This window comes from Sceloporus occidentalis, unplaced genomic scaffold, assembly GCF_023333645.1.
Source record: "Sceloporus occidentalis isolate IW3139 unplaced genomic scaffold, rSceOcc1.0.p SCAF_10, whole genome shotgun sequence".
In the NCBI taxonomy this organism is placed as follows: domain Eukaryota; kingdom Metazoa; phylum Chordata; class Lepidosauria; order Squamata; family Phrynosomatidae; genus Sceloporus; species Sceloporus occidentalis.
This window is the reverse complement of record NW_028316990.1, coordinates 16,330,746-16,342,756: the sequence shown is the minus strand read 5'-3', so window position 1 is coordinate 16,342,756 and position 12,011 is coordinate 16,330,746. Positions and strand designations below refer to the sequence as shown.

Here is a 12,011-nt window from a genome sequence, read left to right as displayed (position 1 = left end):
GAGTTCTGTTTTACAAGTAGGCATCAACATAAATGTCAGAGCTTTCAATCAAGAGTCTAATCATTTGGGTGGCTTTGCTTAGAGACAGGTTTCTCAAGAAAAGTGCAGATACTGCCTTATTTTTTTGTTTCTCAGTGTACTTGTCATCTCCCTTCAAAACCCTCTGGTTATAATGACTGATTTCACATTGCTTTTCTAATTATTAATAGCATTGGTCAATAAGTCACATTGGCTGGGGATTCTGGAAGATGTGATACAAAAAGTAACTTTTACAAGTTCAGACCATGTTCAGCACCTTGTTTCAACCAGTTACAATCACAGAATCATAGAGTTAATTCACAGACTAAAGGCATGAAGGCAATATTTTATCAGTTCATTGAGTTACTGCATCTGGAATTTAATAGCTTATCACCTATCAACACAAAGGATCAATATAGTTATTCTGGTGGCTAACACCTGAAAACCAGTCTTTTCTATGGATTTGCTTGTTATCTCTTTTAAAGCTGAACAGGTTAGTCATTACCACATCTGGGGATTAAATAACCTGTCTGCTTCACTGCTGCCAACTCAGCTACACAGTGGCAGATGCCAAGTGAGAATCATAACCAGAGATGGGTGAACATCCTCACTTGAACACTGTGCAACTTCACTTGAAAACTGTGCACATCCCCCTTTCCCCTGAAAGGCAACTTGCCTGGCTGAAGGGAGTGAGCTAGCCAGATGAATGAAGAGGCTTATGTATTAATAGCTAGCTAGTGGCAGACGAGCCTTGGTTGGCTACTCTCTCCTCTCACTGCCACACAGTGGATGGGAGATGGCCATTCAGAGTCAGTATATGCAGCCACTCTTTGGGAACTCATAGAGAGTCCTACATGATGATGTCTTTGTGGTGCATGGGTCACACTGGCGGTGATCCTCTTCACTCATCTGCCCCTCTCCTCCTGCCAGTCACTACATGGCCATGTTGGGAAAAAAGTGAGTCTGGGCTGGGGGAAAGAATGCTGCTCTTGCATCTGTTCAAGGACTGGAGGGAAAATAAAGAAAGGGCTTGCAGAGGAATTCACATCATTGGGGTTTCTAGTTGCTTGATAAATAAGGCCCGGTACAGACTGCTGGAAAGGGCTTGGGAATGCAGCGCATCTGCACGCTCCTGAGCCCTACCATGCACTGCTGGCACCATCATGGCATGGCCCCATCTACATGGGGGCTGCCATAATGATGCAGGTGCAGCGCAGCATCCAAACATTGCCATGCCATGCATGTGTCATCAGTGCACGCGAGTGCACCAATGGTGCACCAGTGGTGTCCAGCACACAGACTAAAAAGAACCAGTTTTCAGCTAGTTCTTTTCAGTCCTGACAGAGGCCACACTCTTTGGATAATGCAGCCTCCTTGCAGCATAAAAACAGGTGGCTACAGACCGCCATTTCATGGAGGTCTGTCGAGCTCAATAGTCTTCAAATATTATTTCCTTCCTTGCTATAGTGTTCCCAGGCATGGAAAGAACAACATTATACCTGCATGGCACAGTACTATTAAAGAGAAGAGCCCTTCTGGGAGGGAATTTTTTTTTAAGAGCTAAGAAGCCAAAGCTGGGGGCCTGGATGGACGGATATGCCAATTTAAGGAGGGTTTGCACATTCAAATATTTTTACTCTCAAATTATTTTGGCCCATCATATTAAGAGGTGAGAATTTTAGCTACTTTTTTACTCATTTTTTTTTTAAAAAAAGAGCTCTTTAAAAAATCTCCCACATCTGCATAATGGAAAGCAGTGAACCACATACATTCAGTTTCTATTAAAACGTATTTTGTTATCCATAACACACCAGTTTCCATCACTTCTATGCAAAGAATACAAAGGAACAGATTACCCTAAATACTATGCCCACAAAACTGACCTAACCTTGATTTCCCTGATCCTTTTGTAACAATTTCAAAGCACCATTCACTTGTAGAGTGAAACTATAGTATGCCCAGACGTGTCTTTTAGAGAGTCTTCTTGTTTTATGCTGAGGTGAAGGATGAGAGCAACAACATACCTCTTTCTAAAAGTTTCTGGAGGATTGTGGGGGCATGGAGAGGGATCAAGAAAAACAATGGAAGCACACAACTGAGAAAGCACATCAGCCTGACTGTCAGCATAGCTCCTTTGAGGCTGGGGTTACTACTGAATTATTCAGTATTGATTCAAGGAATGAAAAATAAAAAAAGCTTTTGTCACTCTCAAATCCCCATGTATTTACGTTTGCTGCTTTGCCTTCTGTCCCTAACTATAAACTATAAATGCACAGCATAAACTAAATACCTTAGCCATCCACTGGAATGTGTCTGCCTATTAAGTTGGGTTCAGTGCCATTTAACACATCACCAATTGTGTGTGTTATATATTTACCATGGGCAACATAACACCAGTAAACGAGAACTGGAGTAACATGCCTACACAGTTTACTGTCATGTGAAATCTCCTTTGCTCTGTTTGGCTGAAGTTATCCTGAGTTCTGCTGTTGTCTCCAGTGGAAAGAACAGTGACATTTGATGCACCGCAGACTGTTTCACACTTCTGCCACAGAGCTGTAAATGAATGCAGAGAGGACTCTGAACATAATGGCAGTTTTGCATGGGGAGAAAAGTTCTGTCTAACTCTTCAGGTCTGTGTGGGAAAGCGACAGAGAGTGTCAAAAGGTATATCCTTCTACTGTGGAATTAAGTAGCCAGTCATTGGGAAACTGAATGATCCCGTCACAACAGGATCCCCCACCCACCAAGCCTGGGAAGGGAAAACAGTTTGGAAAACAACCTTGATATTGTGAAGTCGAAGGATTTCACGGCCGATATGAATAGTTTTTTGTGGGTTTTTCGGGCTATGTGGCCATGTTCTAGAAGAGTTTATTCCTGACGCTTCGCCATCATCTGTGGCTGGCATCTTCAGAGAATGTGATCTTCAGAGAATGAAAATGCCAACCACGGACACTGGAGAAACATCAGGAATAAACTCTTCTAGAACATGACCACATAGCCCCCCAAAAACCCACAAACAATTAACCTTGATATCCCTTCATGTACCTATAGTCACATGAGATGGAATGCAAATTGAAACATGGGATATAAATATAAACAAAACTGGATTTTCCAAAGTAAATGGCACTCTGAGATTGTTTTACACATTTACTTGACACCTAAGTCTTTTTTATGATAGACTTTATAATTATTATTATTATATTAATAATAATTTTTATTTTTATCCCCACCTTTTGCGCACCGCAACCGGGGTTGCTTACAGCATTAAAATATACATTCCATAACATAACCTCCCAATCCCACCCCAAATATAGGTACCAAATATTCAGTGAGCTCTATTATAAGCATTAAGGTTTCAGATTTTGGAGTACAATCCTGTAATACTCTACTGAAAGTAAAGCCCACTCAGTTCAATGTTCAAAATCCACAAAGCAGTGATACCTTTATTTAGCCAACCCCAAGGTATAAAATCCACTATGCAAGCTTTCAGTCCACCACCAACTTCTTGAACAGGCAAAGATATGAAAAATAATACAGAGGGTAGGGAGTTTTTGAAGTTAGAGTCACAGGTCTATAGTCTGTCTCAGATATTACTCTGCTGTCAGTTAAGATGGTATTGAGGGATTTCAGTGTAGACAGAGATTCTTCTAGGCCACGTGAGGACTAGGGACAAAGAGCAATAAAAGACAGGTAATAAAATTTCATTTCCACTAACAACAGAAAAGTAACTTGCCTTGAGAGCCATCTGTCCCTGTCCTTTCTACATAAAGGTATCACTTGATTTTGTTGTATTTTGCTGCATGCCCACACAGCTACCCCTAAATGTGTTTCCTGAGTTCATTGCTGAGGCTTATTTCCATTTAATGGAGTATATGATTTTAGCCTTTGCATTATAAATTCACATCTTTAGTAATGGACTGTAGCAAATTAAAAAGAGTACAAGCAGCTAAAGAACCAGAAACAGCGACAGGGGTGTATAGTGCTTGCATTGTCTATAAGAATTGCTTGGGTGGTTTATAGAAACATAGAATCATAGAGTTGGAAGAGACCACAAGGGCCATCCAGTCCAACCCCCTGCCATGCAGGAAATCCAAATCAAAGCATCCCTGACAGATGGCCATCCAGCCTCTGCTTAAAGACCTCCAAGGAAGGAGACTCCACTACACTCCAAGGGAGTGTGTTCTACTGTCCGACAGCCCTTACTGTCAGGAAGTTCTTCCTAATGTTGAGGTAGAATCTCTTATGCTGTAGCTTGCATCCATTGTATATACAATGTACAATATTTATGTGTGTGTGCTTGGATCACTGAAATCACACATAATAAATATGAACATGCAGTGCTTCCTTAGGATTATAGTCTTCATCAGTCCATTAAACTAAAAAATATATATCTCTACCGCTGAGATTCTGGGGACTGAAACTGGAACTTCTGCCTATGAACCATGTACTTGCCACCAGGCTATGCTTCCTTCTCTGAAGGAACACCAGGACAGTGGGTGCCTATATATTTTTTGTACTCTAGGTCTCTTGCAAGACCCCAGATTTCCCCAAATTTAATTTTCATGGAACAGATTTTCCTCAAAGGCCTCAACCAGGCATTTTGACTTATCACAACACATCCCTTCTCATTTTGGCAGAAATCAGTTTAAAAATGGCTAGCATGAGTTTTTGGCTGACAATGCAAATGTCCTGCTAGGTGTGGAGGAGTGCATCAAGGTGCAAATAGGTCTCCACACCTATAATAGTTGTGCAACCATTCTCAATACAAATATCATGTGTATTATAGAAATAGCCATTGTCTGGTGAATATCAACACTCAAATCTAAATGCTGATAATCATGGGTTGCCTTTTAGAAATATCACCAAATAAGAGGAACAGGCCTAAATCCAATTGCTAGTCCCAATCAGAATACAGCCATATGTTCAATGGGATTTACAAATTAATAATTAATCAGCAATTGTTTTGTAACTGGAACTAGTAATTGGGAGTTAGGTCAGATTTCTACCTTAAAAGAGGAATTAGCCTAGAATTACACAGGGCTTTTTCTAATATGGTCAAGAACAAGGATAGCAAAATGCTTCTCACAACATGATCAAAGCATAAAATCAGAGCTTATAAAGCTACTTTTAAGAAGTAGTATGTGACATATTAAACCTATGGTATGCTAGTTTTAGCTGCTTAGTTTTGAATGATTTCAATGCCAGCATATACATTCTTCTTAAACATGATTTTGGAAGCTCTGCTACTTAGTTTGTACCTTGAAGTGAGCTATTGATTTGCAGTGGCACCATGAATTTCATATAGATCACTCAGAAGTGGCTGACCCCCTTTACTTTCTTCTTCATTGACTATTTTGGCATGTGTTTTTCTATCTGAATTGTTCTTCATGATATTTGCAGTCAACACATGATGGCAATAGTCACAGTTTTATATTAGAAAGATGTGTTAAATTCTTCCACAATTTCAGAAGTGTTGATAATCTGTGGATCAGATTTCTTTCTCTCAATGCAGCTATGTGTTTAAGTAAGTGGTGTCTGAAAGCAGTTTATGCATCAGTTCCAATGGGTTCAATATTTGACATGATTTGTTTATAGGGATACAAGATTAGGAGATGTTAAATGCCTCCTGCATAGTGCAACCGAATGCCCAGAGCAGCCAATTAAGTGCATCATCTTTTTCTTTGGAGAAGATGCCTTTCAGACAGCTGACAGAGGGTTTAAAACAGACAACTTGAATGTGCATATTTCTGTGTCAGCTACTTTAACTTTATTGCCACATATAAACAGGAGAAGGTACTTAGATAAGCTGGATTGGAAAGGGCCAGGCACCTGAGCTATGAGCTAACCAAGAGCCACCAGAAGCTTCCTTCTCCATGCCCTCTGTCCTTGACATGAAGGAAAAGGGGAGAAAAAAGGATATAGCTGAAGCTATAATGGTCCTTGCATTTGGGACAGAGAAGAACTTTGCTGCTGGCATCTTCCCCACCTCTTCCTTTTATAGCACACAGCATGCAGAGTTGAGGGTCACCAGTTCTGAAGCGCAGACATAGTGGCTGCCCTTTAGAAAGAAAGAAAGAAAGAAAGAAAGAAAGAAAGAAAGAAAGAAAGAAAGAGCTCTTTTGAGGTGGTGGCAACAGCCAGGGGACTGGGGGGAGGATTTCTAGGTTCCCTCTCCCCACCACACACACCTTGTGGTTCACAAGCTCCATGACTGAACATGAAGCATTTAAAGTCTCTGCCAAAAAAGGCCCTAAAAAACAAGCATCTATCAGATCCCACAACAGCATCCCATTCAACATTTCAGAGGTGAAAACTAGGACATGTGTGGCCAAGCAACATTAGAGTATGGACAAGGTGACAAAAGGTACTATTTTGGGATCTGGGATCCACTGGAGTTTGGTTCCAGGAAACCCCCCCCCCCCCCCCACACACACACACCCATGGATACGAAAATGCATGGATGCTCATGTCCCATTAAATACAATACATTATATGCAAAATGCAGTACAAAGCTGTCCCTTATATAAAATGGCAATATCAAGATTTGTTCTTTGGAGATGGATGGACGGATGGATGGATGGATGGGATTATTTTAAAGTTGTAGATAGTTGAATCCATGGGTGCAGATTCTAAGGATATGGAAGGCTAACTGTAATGAGGAAATATACATAAACATACATGTAATAATTCATGCTTTCTTGAGCAGACAAGAAAACTTGAAGAACTGTAGAATAAGAGATGGAAATCATCTAGAGACCTTGGAGTCAACCTCTTTTCTCAATGGAGAATCTGTACTGAATCACAGAGCTACAGAATCATAAACTCATTGAAGGTTAGAGCTGGAAGGGCTGCAAGGACCATCTAATGCAATCTCCTGCAATGCAGGAATAGACAGTTACAGCACTCCTGAAAGATGCATCTCTTCCAGACAATTATCCAGCCTCTAATAAAATGCCTCCAGAAAAAGAGAACCCTTCACCTTCTTAAAGCTGATATCCAATTAAAAAAATAGCTCCTCCTATGAGAAAGTGACATGAAGGAGAAATTGTTCACTTTTTAAAAGACAAATATGTTGACAGGAATCACATCTTGAACAGATGAAAATATATCTTCCCTGGGCTGGTTCCCCTTATCTCTTTTGCTCTTATAACTCAGACAGTCCAGCTTGTGTCACACCTGTTGTCACCTACCCCATGCTCCAAGTATGCAAAGGTCATATTTACCCAGTGCCCAAGTGTGAGGGTCAGAGGAGACAGAGCTTTCCAGATTGCATATAAAAGATCATTTCCAATATAATCCAAGGGATGGAGGAGAGAGGCTGATGTGAGGCCCACAGATTCTCCTGTGGCTTTATGTAGCTGCATAAATATCCGTTCATAAAGATCTCTAATGTACACCAAACAAGCGTCGAAACATAATCTCAGTCAAACATTACACCTTTTTTGCACAAAATCTTACCCATTTTTTCCTCTGCCTATGTAAATAAAGTTGTATCACCCTCATGAAAAGGGGGGGGGAGTATATGTGGGTGTATATGTGTATCTCTCTCTCTCTCGCAAACACTCACTCAGAAAATACTGGCAAAGTTTGTACGTCCAACGATGAAAGAACACATGGCCAATAAATTCAAGGAAATTATCAATTCAGGAAAGGAATTCCTTGGAAAGAAGTTTTAAAATCTTCCATCTGTTCTGTAGAGTGTTAACACTATAAAGAGCTCCCAGAAATTAAGAGAGAGAGAGAGAGAGAGAGAGAGAGAAACACAACAAGAAGTAAATGCTGTTTGAAATACTTCTAGAAAAATGGTACATCTGTTAAATGTAACTTCCCTGTTTCTTCCCTTCTGTATTTACTAATATGTTTGACTAATGGCAGAAATTAAAGGGAGACAGAATCCTTCAATGATGTCATAACACATCATGGCTTCTGTTTTAATGTGATGCGGAAAGAAAACCCACTGACTCCTCTCCCTGTGTGCTTCTCTTCTCTACTTTTGCACCAAAGAAATTGGTACACATATGGTGCATAAGATCACACATCCTTCTGATAGGCCTGCAGTAACTGGATGAAGTGGAAATCTGAGTGGCTGGCTGCCTGAACTCAAAGTCTGTTTTCTTTGTCAGTTTAAGTGCTTGATGGAGAGAGTCTGTCATTCCTAGGTAAAATCCATTTGGGAATATTGTGTAGCAGAGAAAAGGAGTTCATGTGTGAGAGGTTTTCTTAAAGAACGACAATGCCTAGGAATAAACACACTTATGTGCCACTGATAAAAACAGATTTTTACTAGTTACCATAAACATATGGACAACAAATCCTCTATCATCATAAACTGAAGAGAGCTCTGGCTGCAAACTGATTGAATTAAGAAGATTGAATGAAGGCCAAGGTCTTACGACAAATTCCGGATGTCCATAAGGAAAATTTCAAACTAGAGAGATTAGGAGAGGGTTCTCCCCCTCTCTTGTTTTAGTCTTTGCGATGTGTGTATGTCTATTAGTTCAGATGCAATGTTAGTTGATCAGCAATCCAGCAAACAAATTTATTTAAATGAATTAATATATACAGATGAGAAATAAGCAGTATAAACAGTGGTAATCCCAGATCAGGATGAGATCAGGACTGGAGATAATTCAGGGAGCTTTCTTTCTTCACCATGTTAAATCACAAATCACAAGCCATTCTGTGTTAGGGAATCATTAAAGCATTCCGTCTCGGTTTAATTTCCACTATTATTCAGTTACATTTCTAAATATACAAAGGGGTGCGGGGAGGAACATGATAAAATGTACAAATATATTCATTTTCCACAATGATGTTGTGCTTTTGAAAAAAATAAACCACCCTAGAAGCTCAGCTGAGCAACAATATATGAATCATTTTGAAAATAAAATGTTTCATCCGACACAGTCTGGATTTGCTTTCCCAATTGGGAACTATCTCCCCAAAATTATGAGGCATTCTGAGTTCAAATAGCTGGTTTTACCATGGAATTGACAGTTATTTGTCCCTGCCTCCACTAAACCTGTGACACAGGATAGATTATACACTGAAATAAACTGGGAAGTCAAGTGGACCAGATGTTCTAACTGCAAAGGAGGACAAGGCACCATAAAATGTAGGACGTTCAAGAAAAATGTAGGACGTTACCAAGGAAAAACTGAAAACCCTCCTAGAAATGTAAATTTCTGCTTCTCAGTCATGTTCAAAATGGAGGACATTTTGGAATTCCTCCTGGACAGAGGATTGAAATGTAGGAAACGTTTGGGAAAAGGAGGAAATCTGGTCACTTTGTGGGCAGATATTATACAGGACTATCTTAGTATATCCACAACACTCTATATGATTCCAAGAATGGCCAAGAAAGGGCACTGGCCTGCTACAAACTCAGCACATATTGTTCTAAATAGCCTCCTCCATGTAGTCTCAGTACATTTATCCAGTTCTATGGTTTGATCATACTTGGAATGCTGTATATAGTTCTTTTCAATATAGTACAACACCACTATGGTGCATCTGGGGAAAGTGCGGAAAAAGGAAATAGCAATCACACAAGGGACTTGACTAACTTGTGCAGGAGAATAGTTAGCCTTTGCATCTCTTTCATTTAGAAAAAAATGATAAGTAAGAGGAATAACGATGAAGGCAAAGAAGAAAGAAAGAGAGAAAGAGACGAATGTGCCGCAGGTGGATAAAACGAGGCAAGGCATGGAGAAAGTAGTGATGTTTTTCTCCATTTTTGTTATAATACTTGGAAAAAAAGTCATCCAGTGAGGCTGAAAGTTTTGGAAAGACAAAAAGCAATCTTTTTTCGCACAGTGCACAGTTGGGGTTGTGGAATCGGTAGTGACAACTGCCATCTTGGACAGATATAAAAGGGGTTACGCAAGTTCAATGGCTACTAGTCATGTACTCTTATCTAATGTACAGCAGTTACTGGGGAACACAAACAGGAAGGCACAGTAACACTCACATCCTGTTTGTGGCATTTAGTTCGTATAAGAGCCATGTTTAAATATTTGAAAGGGTAGCATATTGAAGATGAAGTAAGCTTGCTGCTCCAGAGTATAGGCCATGGGATAATGGATTCAAAGTACAGGAAACAAAATTCCACCGAAACATTAGGAAGAACTTCCTGATGATAATAGCTGTGGACAGTGAAATATGCTGCCTCAGAGTCTCTTTCTTTTGTGGTTTTTAAACAGAGGCTGGATGGCCATCTGATGGGAGCAAGAGCTATAGCGATAGCATTTACATTTCTATACCGCTTCATACTGAGCTAAGCAGTCTCTAAGTGATTTACAACCAGTTGCCCCAACAAGCTTGGTACTCATTTTACCGACCTACAGACCTTGGAGCCCTCAGCATCGAACCCACAACATTGTGGCTCAAGTACCAGCATTTAACCACTGCACCGCCAGGACTCTGGATGGCCCTCGTGGTCTCTTTCAATGGTAGCCTTTTATGATACATTGTTATACATGCATTTCCCAACCTACTAGGCAAACCACAACACAACAATATTTCAATTTCCACGCTTGTCTACATTTTTGCTTTTTTTGCTGCTTGGAGCAATGCCTCCAAAGCAGTGGTAGTAATCCCATCTCCAAAGTCTTGTAAAGAAAGAAAATACCACTTGAAAAAACATATCTTCACTAAAACTGTGATGAAACTATGAAGATGATTTCTTAAACAATGTTGGTTTTGTTTGCTCTCAGTCACCAAATCCAATTGGCTACATAGCTTTGTGATCTCACCACATTTGCCATGCAGTCCCAATTGGCTTGCATTGCTCCTCCATCTCAATTTGTTTTATTTGCCCTCCCTGATGTCTTCATATGAATTAATCTGATTGACTATGTAACACTGTGAGCTCATCCAAGCAATGGTTTCACACCCAATTGGTTGAAATTACACAAGAACAAGAAGCAGCTAACCAGAAGAACAAAGTCTATTCTAGCCAGCAAATACAGGAGAACTATTTCAGGAAAGGCTTGAATATTTTTGCCAGTCAAAGGGCTTTGCAAGAAATGTTTCCCTCTCTGCCCGGAAAAGCGCCATTAGCCCTGAGAAGTTCAGTATCTATTTGTGCTAGTGTTGCCTTTATTTCTGAGCTGTGACCCTATTTGCACTGTTTTAGATGGGAGAGGATTTGGTGTATGCAGGCAGCGAAAGTCTGATATATCGTGCGCGATGCTCAGACTGTTTCTATTATGGTTCCTAAGGTTTTTGATGACTTAAGTGGTTTGTGCTTATTCTGTGTTGTGATTGACAATAGACTGAAGTGTTCTGCCTAGCTCTTTATTAATTTTACTCTCTATTTTTTTGTCCTTGGATTCCATGGGAACGTAACAATCTGTCTCTGTATCATTACCAATGAAAATGGAAGATTTATATTTTTTCCAAGAGAATGCATGTATTAAATTGCAGTTCTGACTCTGAAATCTACCTATTCACCCGGAAGGGGTGGGGGGAGAAGCACAGCTGCTATTTATGACTATCTGAAGACTTCTTTTCTTTTACAGATGGGCCTTTCTCTTCTACTTTTCTTATTCAGTTCCATGTATCTTGTTGGGAGCTGCTCCCTTCCAGGACTGTTTGCTGAAATGCTGGTTTACAATCAACTCTTTTTCTAAAATGACGTGTCCTGTATTTGTTCCAATGCTTTATCCCCCGCCACCATCACCACTTCTGCCAGAACATGTTCAATTACTACAAGTCCTGATTAAGACTCCAAATGGCATTTTCTTTCTTTCTCTGCTTTTAGGAGAAATCTTTGAGAAGTCTTGCTGCACAGTTCAGGTAACAGTTTGTGTAGTCTTTCATTTTCATTGCTACTTGACCCAAGCTGCTACTGAAAGTAGGTGGCTAAACTCTGCTGTATGGCACCTTTCCCTTTCTCTGTGCTCAGCTACCTATTGCCCAATGTTAACAAATACGTTTAGCAGGGAAGCCATAGGATATGTTAAGTAGGAGGTAACTCTTCCTAATAA

General features: G+C 40.1%; 1 protein-coding gene across 4 annotated transcripts in view; it reads right to left on the bottom strand.

Moving 5' to 3' along the window:
- LOC149305982 (cadherin-8-like) overlaps positions 1 to 12,011 on the bottom strand; it is a 192,284-nt gene that overhangs the window by 157,810 nt on the left and 22,463 nt on the right. The window lies entirely within an intron of this gene.